This window comes from Neomonachus schauinslandi, chromosome 14, assembly GCF_002201575.2.
Source record: "Neomonachus schauinslandi chromosome 14, ASM220157v2, whole genome shotgun sequence".
NCBI lineage: Eukaryota > Metazoa > Chordata > Mammalia > Carnivora > Phocidae > Neomonachus > Neomonachus schauinslandi.
The window spans coordinates 67,491,287-67,511,092 of NC_058416.1; the positions used below are offsets into that span (position 1 = coordinate 67,491,287).

At 40.9% G+C, this 19,806-nt stretch overlaps 1 pseudogene; it reads right to left on the bottom strand.

Annotated features, from left to right (window-relative positions):
* Positions 1 to 19,806, bottom strand: part of LOC110578364 — a 60,420-nt pseudogene that overhangs the window by 29,281 nt on the left and 11,333 nt on the right.

A 19,806-nucleotide genomic window follows, 5' to 3' on the forward strand; every position in this document is an offset into this window, starting at 1 on the left:
TGATTAAAACAAATTAATATTCACTTTCCTACAATGCCAACAAAATATTTATAAAATGTCATACTTGAAAATTTCTTCATAGTCTATGGCATTTATCTCTCAATATCCTAAGTGTTATACAAGCTTAATATTAAAGAAAAAAATATTTTTTAAAGATTTACTTGTTTTAGAGAGAGAGAGAAAGAGTGAGTGGGGGAGTCAGAAGGAGAGAGAGAATCCTTAAGCAGACTTCCTGCTGAGTGCCAGAGCCTGACACAGGGCTTAATCCCAGGACCTTGCGATCATGACCTGAGCTGAAATCAAGAGTTGGCCATTCAACCGACTGAGCCACCCAGGTGCCCTAAAGAAAAATATTTTTTAAAAGGCACAAAAACACCCATAATTCCATTTACCTAACTAAAAAAACCCTTTTATTTTGGCATATTAAACCATGCTCCTTTGATACAAACTTGAGTTTTGAAATGTGTTCAGAATCATTTGGAGTCAAAACTAGTCAATGAAAGAATACTGACTGACCATAAAATCAATAAGATACCTCATGGCACTTCTACAAATGAATTCCATGTGGATTAAAAAAAGGTAAAATACAAAAGTACAAAGTTATTAGAAAAAAACAGAGTATCTTTTTTTTTTTTAAAGATTTTATTTATTTATTTATTAGAGAGCGAGCGAGAGAGAAACAGCATGAGAGAGGAGAGGGTCAGAGGGAGAAGCAGACTCCCCGCTGAGCCAGGAGCCCGATGTGGGACTCGATCCCACGACCCTGGGATCATGACCTGAGCCGAAGGCAGTCGCTTAACCAACTGAGCCACCCAGGCACCCAAAAACAGAGTATCTTTATGAGTTAGGGAGTATATTCTTAGACAAGATACAAAAAAGAAAAGGAAGGTTGATAAATTTGACCTCAAAATTTAAAATTTATATGACTGAAATCAAGTTAAAAATTAGACTTAAAGAAGAAATTTGTGTCATGTATAAAGAACTCCTATACACTGACAGCCAAGGGAAACTACTCAGAAGAAATATGGTAGAGAATACGAATGGGTAATTCATGAAAGAGGAACTACAAATGGCCACTAAGTATATGAAATGATGTTCAACCTCACCAGTATCTGGGAACTTCCAATTAAAACAAGAATGATATACTTTTTCTTCTTCACCTATTTGGCAAATTTTTAAAAAGTCTTAAACACCATGAACAACCATGAAAGGCTAGGGAACACATATTCTCACATATATTGCTGAGAACAAAAGTTAATACAGCCACTCTAGAGAGGAATTTGGGGTATGCCTCAATAAGCTGGGTTTATTCCAAGAATGCAAGATTGAGTTAACATTCAAAACAATTCACTGTGTTAACAGAATAGAGGAGAAAAATAATATAATCTTCTCAGTAGAAGTGGAAAAAACACTTGCTACAATTCAAAACCTGTTCATGATAAACAATTGTAGCAAACTAGGAACAGAAGATAACTTGTTAGTCTGGCAAAGAGTATCTACAAAAAATTGACCCCAAATAATTTATTTAATGGTAAAATATCCAAAGCTTTCCCTCTAAATTGGGAATGAGACAAGGATGCCTGTTGTCTCTGCCTCTATTCAACACTGTGTTGAATACACAGGCCTGTGTAATAAGGCAAGAAAAAGAAACAAAAACTAAGTTTGGAAAGCAAGGAACCAAAAAGTTAATTCTTGACCTGGCTGCTGGTTACCAGAGTGTGTTCACTTTGTGATATTTCATCTAGCTACAACTTTGACTTGGGTACTTTTCAATAAAGTTTATTACAAATACAAAACCAAAACGATGTAGTAGATCTCTATTCACAGACATAGAAATTTGCCCCAGATATAGTACCAGTGGTGGAAAAGCAGGCCACAAAATTTTGTTTTGATTCTACCTATGTATCCATTTCATAGATAAAACAATGATTGTATACATGAAGGATATCTCTGGAAGGATATGCACAAAACTATAATACTGGTTGTCTCTGGGGAGCTGAACTGAGAAACTGAGGGCAACGAGTATTTCACCAGGTAACTTTTTGTTTTGTTTACCTCTGTGTGTATTAGTTAAAAATTAAAAATTGCAATTGTATGTACATGGGGTTTTATGGTGACTAGTTTGAACAACACTCATTTGGATGTATAAATTCTTTTTTTTTTTTAAGATTATTTATTTATTTATTTGAGAGAGAGAATGAGAGAGAGAGCAGGAGAGGGGGGAGGGTCAGAGGGAGAAGCAGACTCCCTGCCGAGCAGGGAGCCCGATGCGGGACTCGATCCTGGGACTCCAGGATCATGACCTGAGCCGAAGGCAGTCACTTAACCAACTGAGTCACCCAGGCACCCTGAATGTATAAATTCTTACATATTTTAAAAAGAAAAACAATTATTCCACTACTTTAAAACTGCTTACTTACTAAAAGAACTAACATGAATGCCCCAATTTTAAAAATCCCATTACATTTCTCAGAAATGTCAGTCTGTTTGGGCTGCTATAACAAAATGTCATAGATTGGGTGACTTATAAACTACGAATATTTACTTCCCACAGTTCTGGAGGCTAGGAAGTCTGAGATCGAGTGCTGGCTGATTGGATGTCTAATGAGGATCTCCTTCTTTGCTCACAGATGGCCATCTTCTTAATGTGTCCACAAATGGTGAAAAAGTGAGGGGGTTCTCTGGGGCCTCTTTTATAAGAGTACTAATGCCATTCATGAGTGCTCTGCCCTCAAGACCTAATCACTTCCCAAAGGTCCCACCTCCCATCACAATTGAGAGTTAGGATATCAACATATGAATTTTTGGCGGGGGGAGACAAACATTCAGTCTATAACAGTAAAGAATATATAATTATTTAGAGATATAATTGCTAACATCAAATAGAATATTCCACCTGCTCTTAAAGTTTAATTGGATGTCATTTTCAACTATTGGGGTGAACTTGGTAGGTTTAAAAAATGTTAATATTTAATAATAGTACATAATTAAACACAATGGCTTAGTGTGTTTTATAGTTTAGAGAGTTTTGTCACTCAAATTAGTCGTTGCTTCCCAGCTTATTAAAAAATTCCTTGGCTCATGCCTGACATGTATTTTGTGTTCCAGCAATAAAGCATTGAGTACCCCTGAGTAACCCCCCAGTTACCCTGTAACTGCACACTAATGCTTACTAAACTGAGGATTATGAGACTCTGATTCTATCATTTCTCATTTAATGGGGTTCAACAATATGCTCTATGGAGCCATAGTCCTTCAACTGTATTCACATACCATTTCAATAATTTTTCAATACCTGAGCCAAGAGTTTTTCCTTCTAGATTTATGTAAGACCAATCTCTGACCCATGGAGCAGTGTCTAACACCAACCTCACTAAGGTCATTATCTTAGCTAGTGGAAGGAAACTTCCATTTTAAGGTAAGTGCACCTGCCATTACAGATACTGTAATATATTAGTTGACATACTGGGCTTTGGTGTTTAGAGACCCAGCTATGAGTTCTGCTCTTGGTGTGTCTCATGAGCAAGTTACTTAACTGAATAACTTAGTTTCCTCATCTGTAAAATGGGGATAACGATAGCAGTTATGCATCATGGTGGCTGTGGTGATTAAATGAGGCAATATGGATAAATGGCTATCTAGTAGTACCTGATACTTGATTCATATTAGGTATAATTTTCATTCATTTTTTTTGGTAGTTTTAAATTTTATTATGTTATGTTAGTCACCATACAATACATCATTAGTTTTTGATGTAGTGATCCACGATCCATTGTTTTCATATAACACCCAGTGCTCCATGCAGTACGTGCCCTCCTTAATACCCACCACCGGGCTAACCAATCTCCCCTCCCCCCTCCCCTCTAGAACCCTGTTTGTTTCTCAGGTCCATAGTCTCTCATGGTTCATCTCTCCCTCCAATTTCCCCCGCCCATTTTTCCCTTCCTTCTCCTAATGTCCTCCATGTTATTCCTTATGTTCCACAAGTAAGTGAAACCATATGATAATTGACTTTCTCTGCTTGACTTATTTCACTTAGCATAATCTCCTCCAGTCCCATCCATGTTGATGTAAAAGTTGGGTATTCATCTTTTCTGATGGCTGAGTAATATTCCATTGTATATATGGACCACATCTTCTTTATCCATTCATCTGTGGAAGGGCATCTTGGCTCTTTCCACAGTTTGGCTATTGCGGACATTGCTGCTATGAACATTGGGGTGCATATGGCCCTTCTTTTCACTACCTCTGTGTCTTTGGGGTAAATACCCAGTAGTGCAGTTGCTGGGTCATAGGGTAGCTCTATTTTTAAATTTTTGAGGAACCTCCACACTGTTTTCCAAAGTGGCTGTACCAACTTGCATTCCCACCAACAGTGTAAGAGGGTTCCCCTTTCTCCACAACCTCTCCAACATTTATTGCTTCTTTCCCTGTCCATTTTTGCCATTCTAACTGGTGTAAGGTGGTATCTCAGTGTGGTTTTGATTTGGATTTCCCTGATGGCTAATGATGATGAACATTTTTTCATGTGTCTGTTAGCCATTTGTATGTCTTCTTCAGAGAAGTGTCTGTTTATCTCTTCTGCCCACTTTTTTTTTTAAAGATTTTATTTATTTATTTGAGACAGAGAGAATGAGAGAGACAGAGAGCACATGAGAGGGGGGAGGGCCAGAGGGAGAAGCAGGCTCCCTGCCGAGCAGGGAGCCCGATGCGGGACTCGATTCCGGGACTCCAGGATCATGACCTGAGCCGAAGGCAGTCGCTTAACCAACTGAGCCACCCAGGCGCCCTCTTCTGCCCACTTTTTGACTTATTTGTTTTTTGGGTGTTGAGTTTGAGAAGTTCTTTAGAGATTTTGGATACCAGCCCTTTATCTGTAGTGTCATTTGCAAATATCTTCTCCCATTCTGTGGGTTGCCTCTTTGTTTTGTTGACTGTTTCCTTTGCTGTGCAGAAGCTTTTTATCTTGATGAAGTCCCCAAAGTTCATTTTTGCTTTTGTTTCACTAGCTTTTGGAGATGTATCTTGAAAGAAGTTGCTGTGGCCGATGTCAAAGAGGTTACTGCCTATGTTCTCCTCTAGGATTTTGATGGATTCCTGTCTCACATTGAGGTCTTTCATCCACTTTGAGTTTATCTTTGTGAATGGTGTTAGACAATGGTCGAGTTTCATTCTTCTGCATGTGGCTGTCCAATTTTCCCAGCACCATTTATTGAAGAGACTCTTTTTTCCATTGCATGTTTTTTCCTGCTTTGTCAAAGATTATTTGACCATAGAGTTGAGGGTCCATATCTGGGTTCTCTATTCTGTTCCATTGGTCTAAATGTCTGTTTTTGTGCCAGTACCATGCTGTCTTGGTGATCACTGCTTTGTAATATAGCTTGAAATCAGGCAACGTGATGCCCCCAGCTTTGTTTTTCTTTTTCAACATCTCCTTGGCGATTCGGGGTCTTTTCTGATTCCATACAAATTTTAGGATTGTTTGTTCCAGCACTTTGAAAAATGTCATTGGAATTTTGATCGGGATGGCATTGAAGGTATAGATTGCTCTGGGTAGCATAGACATTTTAACAATGTTTATTCTTCCGATCCATGAGCATGGTATATTTTTCTATCTTTTTGTGTCTTCTTCAATTTCTTTCATGAGTGTTTTGTAGTTCCTAGAGTATAGATCCTTTACCTCTTTGGTTAGGTTTATTCCGAGGTATCTTATGGTTTGTGGTGCTATTGTAAATGGAATCGTTTCTTTAATTTCTCTTTTTACATTTGCTTTGTTAGTGTATAAGAAAGCAACTGATTTCTGTGCATTGATTTTGTATCCTGCCACATTACTGAATTGCTGGATGAGTGCTAGTAATTTGGGCGTGGAGTCTTTTGGGTTTTCCACATAAAGTATCATGTCGTCTGCGAAAAGAGAGAGTTTGACTTCTTCTTTGCCAATTTGAATACCTTTTATTTCTTCTTGTTGTCTGATTGCTGTTGCTAGGACTTCTAGTACTATGTTGAACAACAGTAGTGAGAGTGGGCACCCTTGACGTGTTCCTGATCTTAAGGGAAAGGCTCTCAGCTTTTCCCCATTGAGGATGATATTCACTGTGGGTTTTTCATAGATGGATTTTATGAGCTTGAGGAATGGTCCCTCTATCCCTATACTCTGGAGAGTTTTAATCAGGAAAGGATGTTGTATTTTGTCAAATGCTTTTTCTGCATCAATTGAGAGGACCATATGGTTCTTCTCCCTCCTCTTATTAATGTGTTCTATCACATTGATAGATTTGCGAATGTTGAACCACCCTTGCATCCCGGGGATAAATCCCACTTGGTCGTGGTGGATGATCCTTTTAATGTATTGTTGGATCCTATTAGCTAGGATTTTGTTGAGGATTTTGGAATCCATATTCATCAGGGATATCGGTCTGAAATTTTCCTTTTTGATGGGGTCTTTGCCTGGTTTGGGGATTAAGGTAATGCTGGCCTCAGAGAATGAGTTTGGAAGTTTTCCTTCTGTTTCTATTTTTTGAAACAGCTTCAGTAGAATAGATATTATTTCTTCTTTGAAAGTTCGGTAGAATTCCCCAGGGAATCTATCAGGCCCTGGACTCTTGTTTTTTGGGAGGTTTTTGATCACTGCTTCAATCTCGTTACTGGTTATTGGCCTATTCAGGTTGTCAATTTCTTCCTGTTTCAGTCTTGGCAGCTTATAGGTTTCCAGGAGGGCTCCATTTCATCCAGATTGCTCAGTTTATTGGCATATAGTTGTTGATAATAATTTCTAATAATTTTTTCTATGTCCTTGGTGTTAGTCGTGATCTCTCCCCTTTCATTCATAATTTTATTAATTTGGGTCCTTTCTCTCTTCTTTTGGATAAGTCTGGCCAGTGGTTTATCAATCTTATTAATTCTTTCAAAGAACCAACTTCTAGTTTCGTTGATCTGATCTACTGTATTTCTGGTTTTTAATTCATTGATTTCTGCTCTAATTTTATTAAAGATTTTTATTTATTTATTGAGAGAGAGAGCATGAGAGAGAGGAGGGTCAGAGAGAGAAGCAGACCCCCTGCCGAGCAGGGAGCCCGATGCGGGACTCGATCCAGGGACTCCAGGATCATGACCTGAGCCGAAGGCAGTCGCTTAACCAACTGAGCCACCCAGGCGCCCTCTGCTCTAATTTTAATTATTTCTCTTCTAATGCATGGCTTAGGCGTTGTTTGTTGCTTTTTCTCTAGTTCTCTAAGGTGTAGAGTTAGTTGGTGAATTCAGGATTTTTCTATTTTTTTGAGTGAGGCTTGGATGGCTATGTATTTCCCCCTTAGGACCGCCTTTGCAGTATCCCCTAGGTTTTGGACAGATGTGTTTTTGTTCTCATTGATTTCCATGAATTGTTTAAGTTCTTCTTTGATTTCTTGGTTGATCCAAACATTCTTGAGCAGAGTGGTCTTTAGCTTCCAAGTGTTTGAATTTCTGCCAAATTTTTTCTTGTGATTGAGTTCCAGTTTTAGAGCATTGTGGTCTGAGAATATGCAGGGAATCATCTCAATCTTTTGGTATCAGTTGAGACCTGATTTGTGACCCAGTATATGGTCTACTCTGGAGAAAGTTCCATGTGCGCTCAAGAAGAATGAGTATTCTGTTGTTTTAGGGTGGAATGTTCTGTAAATATCTATGAGGTCCATCTGGTCCAATGTATCATTCAAAGCTCTTGTTTCCTTGTTGATTTTCTGCTTAGATGATCTGTCCATTGCTGAGAGTGGAGTATTGAGGTCTCCTACAATTAACGTATTGTTATCAATATGACTATTTTGGTTAACAGTTGGTTTATGTAGATGGCTGCTCCCATGTTGGGGGCATAGATATTTACAATTGTTAGATCTTCTTGTTGGATAGACCCTTTAAGAATGATATAGTGTCCTTCTGTGTCTCTTATGACAGACTTTAGTTTAAAATCTCATTTGTCTGATATAAGAATTGCTACCCCAGCTTTCTTTTGAGGTCCGCTGGCATGGAAGATGGATCTCCATCCCTTCACTTTCAGTCTGGATGTATCGTTACGTTCAAAATGAGTCTCTTGTAGACAGCATATGGATGGGTCCTGTCTTTTTATCCAATCTGCAACCCTGTGCCATTTTATGGGAGCGTTTAGGCCATTCACATTGAGAGTGATTATTGAAAGATATGAATTAATTGTCATCATGTTGCCTGTGAAGATGTTGTTTTTATAGATTGTCCCTGTAAATTTCTGTTGTAGATCACTCTTGAGGTCTTTCTCCTTTTATAGAACCCCCCTTAATATTTCTTGCAGGGCCAGCTTAGTGGTCACATATTCTTTCAACTTCTGCCAGTTGTGGAAGCTCTGCATCTCTCCATCCATTCTAAATGAAAGCCTTGCCGGATAAAGTATTCTTGGCTGCATGTTCTTCTCATTTAGTACCCTGAATATGTCTTGCCAGGCCTTTCTGGCTTGCCAGGTCTCTGTGGATAGGTCTGATGTTATTCTGATGTTCCTCCCTCTGTATGTAAGGAATCTCTTCCCCCTAACTGCCCTTAAGATGGTTTCCTTGGTTCTAAGATTTGCAAGTTTTACTATTACATGCCAGGTTGTTGGCCTGTTTTCCTTGATCTTAGGAGGGGGTCCTCTCTGCCTCTAGGACTCGAATGTTTGTTTCATTCCCCAGATTAGGGAAGTTCTCAGCTACGATTTGCTCAAATACATCTTCTAGTCCTCTCTCTCTCCACTCCCTCCGGGATTCCAATTATTCTGACATTGGAACGCCTCATGGTGTCATTTATTTCTCTGATTCTATTTTCATGGATCCTGAGTTGTTTTTCCCTGGCCTCCTCTTTTCCCTTTTTATCTATTATATTGTCTTCCAGGTCGCTTATTCTCTCTTCTGTCTCAGTTACCCTAGCTGTTAGATTATCTAGATTGGATTGGATCTCATTGATAGCATTTGTAAGTTCTGCCAATTCCCCTTTTATTTCTGCCCTTAGAGACTCTATGTTGCCATTAATTGATTTCTCCATTCTAGCCATTGTCTTCACAATTGCTAGCCTGAATTCCATCTCCGACATCTTGGTTATATCTGCATCCATTTGTAAATCTGCAGCATAAGTCATAATCTCTGAGTCTTTTCTGCTTTGGGGGCTCCTCCTCCTAGTCATTCTGTTGATGGGTGTTTGAGGGAATGTATAGAGTCCAAATTATTGACCAGAACCCAAGCAAGATGCACCTGTTTTCTTGGGACCTTAGGGTTGCTGGCCTCTTGTTTTCCCAGCCTGTCTTCTGCGGGAGGGGCCTGCCGCGCTGTTACTCAGGCAACCCTGTTTGGGCGGAGTTGCCCTGCCCCCCTGTGGTGGGGGATGGGCTCAGTGGGAATCAGTCTTTGGGGCTTTTGTTCTCTGGCGCCTTTCCCTGGCGGCTTTCCGCGTCTCTTCCGCGTGTCAGAGCAGAAGAGACCATTTCCAACCCTCTGCCTCAGAGCAGAGAGACAGCAGTCCGTTCTTCAGTGAACTAGCCAGGCCACACTGTCTCCGTTTCTGTCCGTGCTGCTATAAACTTCAGCATCCTGGGTTGTGCACCCCTCCGCAGTGCTCCCAGTCCTGCCTCCAGGTCGGGGTACATCTCTGCCCTTTGTGCTTCTAAAACCGCCAGCCGCTCCCAGTTCGTGTGCGTGCGGCTCTGCCGCTTGGGGTTTCCACCCTGGGGGTTGCAGTTCACTGGCGGGACCCCGGCGCACCGGGTTTCCGTCTCCGCGGCTGCAGTTTGCGTGCGCGCGACACCGCCGGTCTGGTCCTCCACCCCGGGGGCTGCCCTAAAGTTCCTTCCCAACGCTACCGGTCTGCGAGTCTGTGCCCGTGCGAGTCTGTGCCCGTCCGCAGCACGCAAGGCTGTCACTCACCAGCGGTGCAGGATCCCCACATCCAGGCACCCTCCCGCTGCCATTTATCCTCTGATATCTGCCCGCGGAATCACGGCTCTCCGCTTAGTACCTGAAAACCAACCACCTGCGATATTCTGTTTGTAGAGATCCAGATCTTCTTACATCTCAGGCTGGTTTTGTGGGTGCTCAGAGTGGTCTGGTAGATACCCAGCTCAATTCTGGGGACCAGTTGAAATAGGGTCCCCTACTCCTCCGCCATCTTTCCCCCCTATAATTTTCATTCTTACTACTTAATAAGCACCTACTATGTGCCTCAGACTGCACATTATGTGCAGGATACAATGGTTTTGGTTCTTAAGAACTTTTGGAGCTAGGAGGTATAATTTCTTATGTGACACAATCAATGAACAATCAAGATATGTATCACAAAAATATTAAGTGGTATGTGGTAGTGATGTGAGTCCACAGGAAAAAAGACATGTAGATGGAATAATCATAGAATCACACCTTTGTGGGGGAGGTGGATCTTCTGTTGACCTTGCTGGGTGGATTTAACCACATGGATGAAGAGGAGAGGGGCTTCTAACTAGAGAGGAAGAGCATGGACAGAGGCACAGAGGTGGGGTGAGTGGGGTGGGCCTCTTGACACTGTCCCAAAGCACTAGAGTTTTTCATTGTCACTCCTATTTCTCGACTCTTCTGTCTTCTGAAGTGAGCAGAAGTTCCCCCCCACTGCCCATCCCCAACTTTTTGGATGATGTGAGACAATGCTCTTGGGTTCTGAGGGCTTCAGCCTCATCATCTGTGAGATGAAGGTGCTGGAGTGGCCCTCGGCAACAATCATATTCAAAGGTTCCACTCATGGTGCCCAGTCTTCCAAGATTGACTTACCAAAGCCCATTAACAAGAGTGATCCCAGAACCATAACAACAGCAGGGAAGGTATCAGTATAAACCACAGCTGCAAAACCACCTGAATACGTAGGAGAAAAAGAAACAAAAGCCACATTTGAGACTCTCTGCTGAAAGTCACTTCTGTGTCCCTATTCTACATCCTTGCTTCCTCCCAGATTGCTCCATTCACACCTTTTGTACCTTTAAGTCTGTAGGTCTTACAATACAATGTTTAATCTTTGTACGTCCTGTTTTCTCTCTTTAATATCCCTCACGATCTTTTGTTGGATTCTTATCTTGCCCTTCTATGTCCCAATTTCCCTTTACTTCCCCTTTTTTGGATGGATGAAAAGCTGGTAGTTTTCCTAAAGAAAAAAGTACATCTTTAATCATAAAATCTCTGTTTGGAAGCCACGGTTACTAGCATCCCTGGCTTCTACCTGCTAGATGCCAGTAGAACCCCCCCAGTTGTGAAAACTAAAAATGTCTCCAGACATTACCAAATGTCCCCTGGGAAGAGACGCCCAGCTTCCACTCCCCTGTGCACTGACAGCCATTGACTGAGTGCATTCCATTCCCCACTCTGTTTCTCCCCCACTCAGACAGTGGTGAACTACCAGGGACACTCACCAGCACCCAAGATTTGCATTGTGGCTGGAAAAAACAATTGATGAGAGCTCCACTCTCAAAACCTTAGGCAGAGACTCTGGGACAGAACCGCCTACATAAAAGATCCCATCTGATGGCCTGACCAGGTTACCAGGATGCCTCTAGCTGCTGCCTCTCCCTCATTCCCTTTCTGTTTCTACTCCATTACCTGGCAGCCTGTAGTGTCAGGCCGTGGCCCACCCCAAACATGATCACTTCTATCCTTGCCAGTGCCCTTGGAAAGCCCCCACAGGCCTGACCTGATTTCTAGAGGTAGGACACCACTTAGGCACCCCACCACAATTATTTTCACTGTTCCACCCCCTGGGGCCTAGCAATGTGATCTACAGACTTAGAGAAAATGCAAAAGCTGGAGACCCCCCTGCCTCAATGTCTACTAGCACTCCACTATAAGAAGGAGAGCTTTTGTGTCAATAGAAATATGTGTGTGGTTACAGTAACCTCACCTGCGATGGTATAAATGCCAGTAATTGTCAGCAAGACTATGGTGGCCAGGTAGACATCTAACCCCAAAACCAGTCTCATGACCTTGGCACCAGTACAGATCTCCACCTGAAATGAGTACAAAGGCAACAGGCTGCATTTTCATTTCCAGCTCATTCAACAGCAATATCATAAAGACCCTAGAAGCCATCTGCAGGAAGTGGTCTATGGTTAGCACATCCACTCCATCACTAATGGACATGGGCTGAGGTCTACCCAAGTTCTGTTGGGCAAAAAGGCTTGTACTCCTTGAGTTCAGCAAGGTCAGCACCTTTAGGGCTTGGGTTAATCCAATTAATTCAGTTCAGACGAAACTTAGCCTCTTCCTCCCTGGAGATTTGGAGCAGGGAGTGTGCCCAGAGAGAGCCGTTCCTACAGTTCTGCCATTGGGAAATGGCAAAGGGGACAGCTCATGCATCAGGGGCTGGCAAGCTTTTTCTCTAAAAGACCAAATGGTAAATACTGTAGGCTTTGCAGGCCACATACTGTCCCTGTTTTCCACAACCATTTAAAACTGTAAAAAACCATTCTTAGCTCAAGGACTGTACAAAGGAGAACACTAGGCTGATTGGCATGCAGGACAGATTTGTTGATCCTTGGCTTACCTGGCACTGATTTTAAAGCATGTGCACATCATTTAACTGGCTAATCTCTAACTTTGTTATTGTGGTCTCCAAACTAGGGATATAATGGGCAGAGATCCTCCCAACATTCTTCTATTCATTTATTCACCAAATGTTTACTGAGCACCAACATAGTAGATACTCAATAGGGTTCAGAAGACACAAGAGTTACTAAGACTCAACTGCTATCCTCAGGGACCTTATATTTAGTGACAGAGACTAAATAGGCAATTTCTATGCAGAGTGTGGTAAGTGACACTCATTCGGTCACCAAACCAAACCAAACCAAACAAAACCCCAAAACATGTGTCAAGTACCTTAAGTGCTAATCATTTTCTCAGCACAGTGGGTAATGTAGTGAACAAGCCAGGCAAGGCCCTGGGCCTCGAGAAGCTTGCACTGAAGTGGAGGAGACAGATAATAAGCAAGGAAACGGATAAATTACTCTCACATGGTAACAAGTATTACAAAGAAAATAAAAACCCAGTAATGGAGTAGAGATTGACTGGACACACTCATGGGAGGCCTCTCCAAGGAAGTGATATTTAAAAAATCTGGGAGAACATTCCAGACACAATGTAGGGCAAGTGTTAAGGGCTTCAAAAGGGAATAACCTTGCTGGGTTTGAGAAACAATAAGGCAGGCAGTGTGGCCAGAGCCTGGTGAGAACAAGGGAGGAGACTAGGAGACAAGGCCGAGAGCAGGGACAAGAACAGGACATCTCTACAGATCATAACAAGGGGTTTAGGTTTTCTTGTAAGGGTGGTGGAAAACTCCTGGATTGTTTTAAGCAGAGGAGTGACATCACCTAATGACATGACACTGGTAAGCCCAAGGTTCTCTAGAAATACAAAGGAGGGACCTATAACCTAGGCTTGGGACAAAACAAGACGCCTCTGCCTTTATTTTTTGCAAGTATTATTAAGCTATTTTTTTCTCTCCTCTTGCTTACACAGCAGAGGCCATAAGTAACTTATGGGGCCCCAGAGTGAACTGCTGAGACCAATCTAGTACTGTCCCGCCCACTGAATTTTTGTTTACTTTTGTTTCGTTTCTTGGGCTGGCTTTTACACAACTCACCGAGATCTTATTGAAGATATAGAGGAATAAGTGCAGAATAGCGAGGAGGAGCTGGATCCGAAAGCCACCAAACCTCTTCCTCACATATTCTGGCATCGTCATCACCTGTACAAGCAACAAGAGAAGTCACCACCAGGCAGAGTGCCAGAAGAGGCGGACCCACAAGGATGTGCCTTGCTCACAATATGCTGGTCATCACCGAGACACAGCTGATGGTAGGAGCAGCCCAGGAATAGAAGATGGGGCAGGGTCATCCACTCTGGCTTCACACTGCATGGCACTTGTTAGGATGGGGGAAATAAGAAAGGAGAAGCAATAGTACTGTCTTCAAGAAACCTGGAGCCTAGCTTTCTGTGTAATCTCCTGAATGCAGAAGGAAATCCAGCTAACTGAACAGGTCTAATGATGACAAATCACTTTTATGAAATAATCCGCAGAGCAAAAGTAAATGTCTTATCACATACCACAAATGTAACAAGTGCTCAGGAGAGACAGAACTTGACTCAACAGCTCTTGGACCAGGTCCTCTGTGCCCATGCTCTCGTGCACGTGCTGGCTGTCCCCAACAATCCTGTTCACTTTGACTTCCATTGTCTCGGGCTGTGGGCAGGGAGTGTGCCTCTTTGTTCATTAGGTTTCTGGACCCAGGCACAGTGCCTGGCTCGTGGTAGGTGAATGAATAATAGGTAATGTATACTGTTCCACCACCTGTCCTGAGTATCCTCACGTCCACCTGCTCACATGTGTCTATTTTAAGTTCTACCTCAAATTCCATCTGCTTTATGAAAACTTACCTGTGGGCTTCACAGGGACCACGTGTCCTCTCCTAAACACCTAGGACTTTAATATTTTCACCTTCTGTTTGGTTCTTAATCATATACTGCCAAATATGCCTCTTTTTCAGTGATGTTCTAAGCTGTTTTACACTTGCGGCTTGAATTCATTTGCTAGAGCTGCCGTCCCAGAGTGTGACAGACCGAGGGCTTAAGCAATAGAAATGTTACTGTCTCACAGTTCTGGATGCTGGAAGTTCAAGGTGTCAGCAGGCTTGTTTCCTTCTGGGGCCCATGAGGGAAGGAGCCATTCCAGGCCTCTGTCCTTGGCTTGTTGATGGCTGTCATCTCCTGTGTCTTCCTTCCCTCTTTCCTCTGTATATGTCTCTGTCCAAATTTTCTCTTCTTATAAGGTCTTACTAGATTAGGGCCCACCCTAATGATCTGATTTTAACTTAATTACTTCTTTAAAGACCTTATCCCAATATGCAGTCCCAATCTGAGGTTAATTTTCCTGGGCTTATGGTTTCACCACTGCAGATGCTAGGCTGTAGGGCAAGTAAGCCTTCCACATTTTTAATGCATCTCTACAAATATTTAAAAATTTTCAACTTGGGGCGCCTGGGTGGCTCAGTTGGTTAAGCGACTGCCTTTGGCTCAGGTCATGATCCTGGAGTCCCAGGATCGAGTCCCACATCAGGCTCCCTGCTCAGTGGGGAGTCTGCTTCTCCCTCTGACCCTACCCCTTCTCGTGCACTTTCTCTCCCTCATTCTCTCTCTCTCAAATAAATAAATAAAATCTTTAATAAAAAATTTTTTTCAACTTATTTTAACTTATTTTATTTAAATTAGTTAACTTTTAGTGTACCTTTAGCTTCAGATGTAGGGCTCAGTAATTCACCAGTTGCATTTAACACCCAGTCCTCATTACATCACATGCCCTCCTTAATGCCCATGACCCAATTATCCCCGTCCTTCCCCCCCTCCCCTCCAACAACCCTCAGTTTGTTTCCTATAGTTAAGAGTCTCCCATGGTTTGTTTCCCTCTCTGATTTCATCTTATTTTATTTTTTCCTCCCTTCCCCTATGATTCTCTGTTTTGTTCCTTAAATTCCACATATGAATGAAACCATATGATAATTGTCTTTCTCTGATTAACTTATTTCACTCAGCGTAATACCCTCCAGTTCCATCCACGTTGATGTAAATGGTAAGATTTCATCCTTTTTGATGGCTGAGTAATATTCCTTTGTGTATATATGCCACATCTTCTTCATCCATTCATCTGTCGATGGACATCTGGGCTCTTTCCATAGTTTGGCTATTGTGGACATTGCTGCTATAAACATTGGGATGTAGGTGCCCCTTCAGATCATGTTTGTATCCTTTGGGTAAATACCTAGTAGTGCAATTGCTGGGTCTCAGGATAGCTCTATTCAGTAAAATTCTCCCATTTTAAGTGTAAAGTTTGATGCGTTTGGGAAAATGTACACAGTTATGTAATCACCACCATACTCAAAATATTAAGCATTCTTTTTTTTTTTTTAAAGATTTTATTTATTTATTTGAGACAGAGAGCATGAGAGGGAGGAGGGTCAGAGGGAGAAGCAGACCCCCTGCCGAGCAGGGAGCCCGATGCGGGACTCGATCCCGGGACTCCAGGATCATGACCTGAGCCGAAGGCAGTCGCTTAACCGACTGAGCCACCCAGGCACCCAATATTAAGCATTCTTAACAGCCCCCCCCAAAGCCCCCTAGGATTTGCAGTCAAGGCCTCCACCCCACCCTTGGTCCCAGACAACCAGTATCAGCTGTCCCCACTGATTTGCTTTTTCTAGAATTTTAAATAAACAAAATCATATACTATGTACTTTTTAATGTCCTGCTTCTTTCACTGGCCTGATGTTCTTGAGACTCAGCCACATGGTTGCAGAATGCCTTTCTAGTGCTGCTGGGTATACCACGTTGTGTGCTGTTTGTCCACTCTCCTGCAGCAATCTAGATTATTTCTAGATTTGGCTAGTAGGAACATGACTGCTATGAAGCTTCACGTACAAATTTGTGTGTGGACATGTGTTTTCATTTCTCTGGGGTATGTAAAGCTCTAGATCTAGGGAAATATTGGCTGGATGGTCAGGTTTAATTTGTGAGCCAACTGCCAAACTGTCCTCCCAGATGTGGCTGTGCCATTCTGCATTTCCTTGAGAAATGTATGAGTCCCAGTTGCCCCACACCCTTTCCAGCTCTTGCTATTGTCAGTCTTTCTCCTCTTAGCCATTCTGGTACAGTGGTATCTTATCTTACGTAGTGTTTTCCGAATGATCAGTTGTAGTGAGCATCTTTTCATGTGATTATTTGCCATTTGTCTATTTTCTTTGGTGAAACAGCTATTCAAAAAATTTTTTTTACTGAGTTTTAAGAGTTTTTTTTTATAGACAAAATACATATTGTGGATGTAAGTCTTTTATTGTAAATATGTTCTAAAAATATTTCCCCCCAATCTCTAGCTTGACTTTTCATTTTCTTAAAAATATCTTTCAAAGAGTTAAAGTTTAAAATTTTATTTTGAAGTCCTACACATCAATTTCTTCCTCTGTGTGTGGTTTATGCTTTTTATGTCCTAGTTGAGAAATCTTTCCCTACTTAGTCACCCTCTTTTTTTTTTTCCACTAAGTTTTTAAAAATTAAGGTAAAATTGACATATAAATATTAGTTTTAGGTGTACAAATAACAATTTGCTATTTATATACATTTCATCTACATTTTTGAAGAGTACTTTTGCTGGAAATGGAATTCTTGGTTGACAGATTTTTCTTCCTTTCAGCATTTGAATATGTCATTCAAATATTTCCTGGCTTCCATTATACCTGATACCCATTATATCTTCCATCTATATCTTATCCATTAACCATACCATTTCTCCCTTGCATGTAATGTGTTCTTTTTCTTTTACTTCTTTCAAAATTTCTTCTTTATCTTTGCTTTTAGCAGTTTGACTATGATGTAAACCTAAGTGTAGCTTTTTGTGTGTTTATTGGTGTTTGTTAAGCTTTTTATATCAGTAAATTCCAAACTTGGAATATTTTCAGTTATTATTTCTTCAAAAAAATTTTTTCCTGCCTCTTTCTCTCTCTTTTCTTTCTGGGATACCAAGTACATGCATGTTGGGACTGTTGGATATTTTATCATAGGTCTCTGTGGTTTTCTTCCTTTTTCTTCAAATATTTTCCCTTCTGTTCTTTCTCCTGGGTAATTCCTATTATCCTCAAGTTCACTGATTTCTCTCATTTGCCATCTTGTTTGTGCTGTTGAGCTCCTCTTGTGAATTTTTCATTTCAGCTACTGTGCTTTTCAACTCTAGAATTTCCATTTGGTTCTTTTCTATAGTTTCAGTTTCTCTGTTGAGAGGCCCTATTTGCTTATTCATTGGTATCACACTTTCTTTTACTTCTTTGAACATATTTATAATTGTAGGTTTGAAGTCTTTGTTAAATCAACATCTGGGCCTGGTCAGAGTCAGTTTCTATTTATTGCTTTTTCTCTTGAAATCTGGGTCACATTTATAATTCCATTTCTTTATATGTCTAATTATTCTTGGTTGCATACTGGCCATCATCAATCATATGATATTGCATTCTAGAATCTGTTTTGTTCTGAGGATTGCTGTTTCTTGTTTTTGTAGACAATTAATCTGCCTGGATTCAAACTGCAACATCTTTCATGCCATCCCACCTCCCACCCCCATCCTGCAGTGTGTAGCAGCTGATGTCTCTCTTTTTTTTTTTTTTTAAAGCTTTTAGCTGCTGCTAATTTAGCCTGGTCTAGAGGTTTTCCCTGCACTTGAGTAGTCTGGCAGTCAGTCAGGGTTTTGTGCAGAATTTATATGCATATTTGGAGGTTAAGCCTCTTTTTGGTACCTTTGTTTTTAGAGCTCCCACATAAATTTCATGTTGTTTTGTCAGTCCTCTGTTATGAGCAAGACTTCTGCTATCCACTGCCTACATTGTGTGGGCTGGGGAATGTACCCAGTCCTAGGCACTATAAAGTCACAGATCTCACAGGTGCAGCTCTGTCTCTGCAGGGTAGAGCTCCCTCTAGTTTCTGTCTTTTTTTGGTTCCCTGGGTTCTCATGCATGCATGCATACATTGGTGGTCAGCCAGAGATTTAAGCTTTTTCCATCTCACTTTAAAATCTTTCTCTATCTCAAAGACATAAAGACATCCTATAGTTCCTTATAGTTTAAAATCTTTTACCTTTCCTATTTAAGTCTTTGATCAATCTAAAATTATTTTTGTGTAGAATAGGCATCCAGTTTGATCTTTTTCATATGATAGTCAATTGACCCTCCTTTCCTCAGTGATCTGCAGTACCACTGATATCATAAATCAAATGTCCATATATATATATGAGTCTTTGTGGGTTATTTTCCTCTTTCACTTTTTAATGTTTTTATCCTTTTATCAATATCATACTGTCTTAATTACTACAGCTTTATAGTAAGTCTTGATATTTGGTAAGGCAATCCTTATTTTTCTTTGATAGGAGTATCTTTGCTATTCTTATGCTTTTGCATTTTTGCATACATTTTATTTCTTTTTTCCAGCTTTATGGATATATAATGACATATAACACTGTGTAAATTTAAGGTGTACAACATGATTTGGTATACATATACTCATGAAATGATTATCACAGTAAGGTTAGTTAATATATCCAACACCTCATGTAATTATCTTTTTTTTTTTAATACTGAGAACTTTCAAGATTTACTCTCTTAGCAACTTTTAAGTATATAATACAGTATTGTCAATGATAGTCACCATGTTAATTTTCAGTTCCATTTAGCCACTCTGTGACTTTTGATTGAAGAATTTAATTCATTTATATTTAAAGTAATTATTGACACATCAATGCCATCTTATTGTTTTCTGGTAGTTTTGTAAGTCCCTTATTTTCTTCCTCTCTTGCTGTTTTCCTTTGTGAACTGATGATTTTCCTTAGCAGTATGCTTTCATTTCCCCCTATTTATCTTTTGTAACTTTTTGCTTTTTGGTTACTATGGGGTTTACATAAAACTTCTCATAGATATAACAGTCTATTTTAAGGTGGTAACTTTGATCACATACAAAACCTGTACCCTTTTACTCCCCGCCCCAACAGTTTATGTTTTTGATGTCACCATTTACTTCTTTTTATATTATGTATCTATTAACAAATAATTGTAGCTATAGTTATTTTTAAAGATTTTATTTATTTATTTGAGAGAGAGAGAATGAGAGAGCGCACAAGAGGGGGGAGGGTCAGAGGGAGAAGCAGACTCCCTGCCGAGCAGGGAGCCCGATGCGGGACTCGATCCCGGGACTCCAGGATCATGACCTGAGCCGAAGGCAGTCACTTAACCAACTG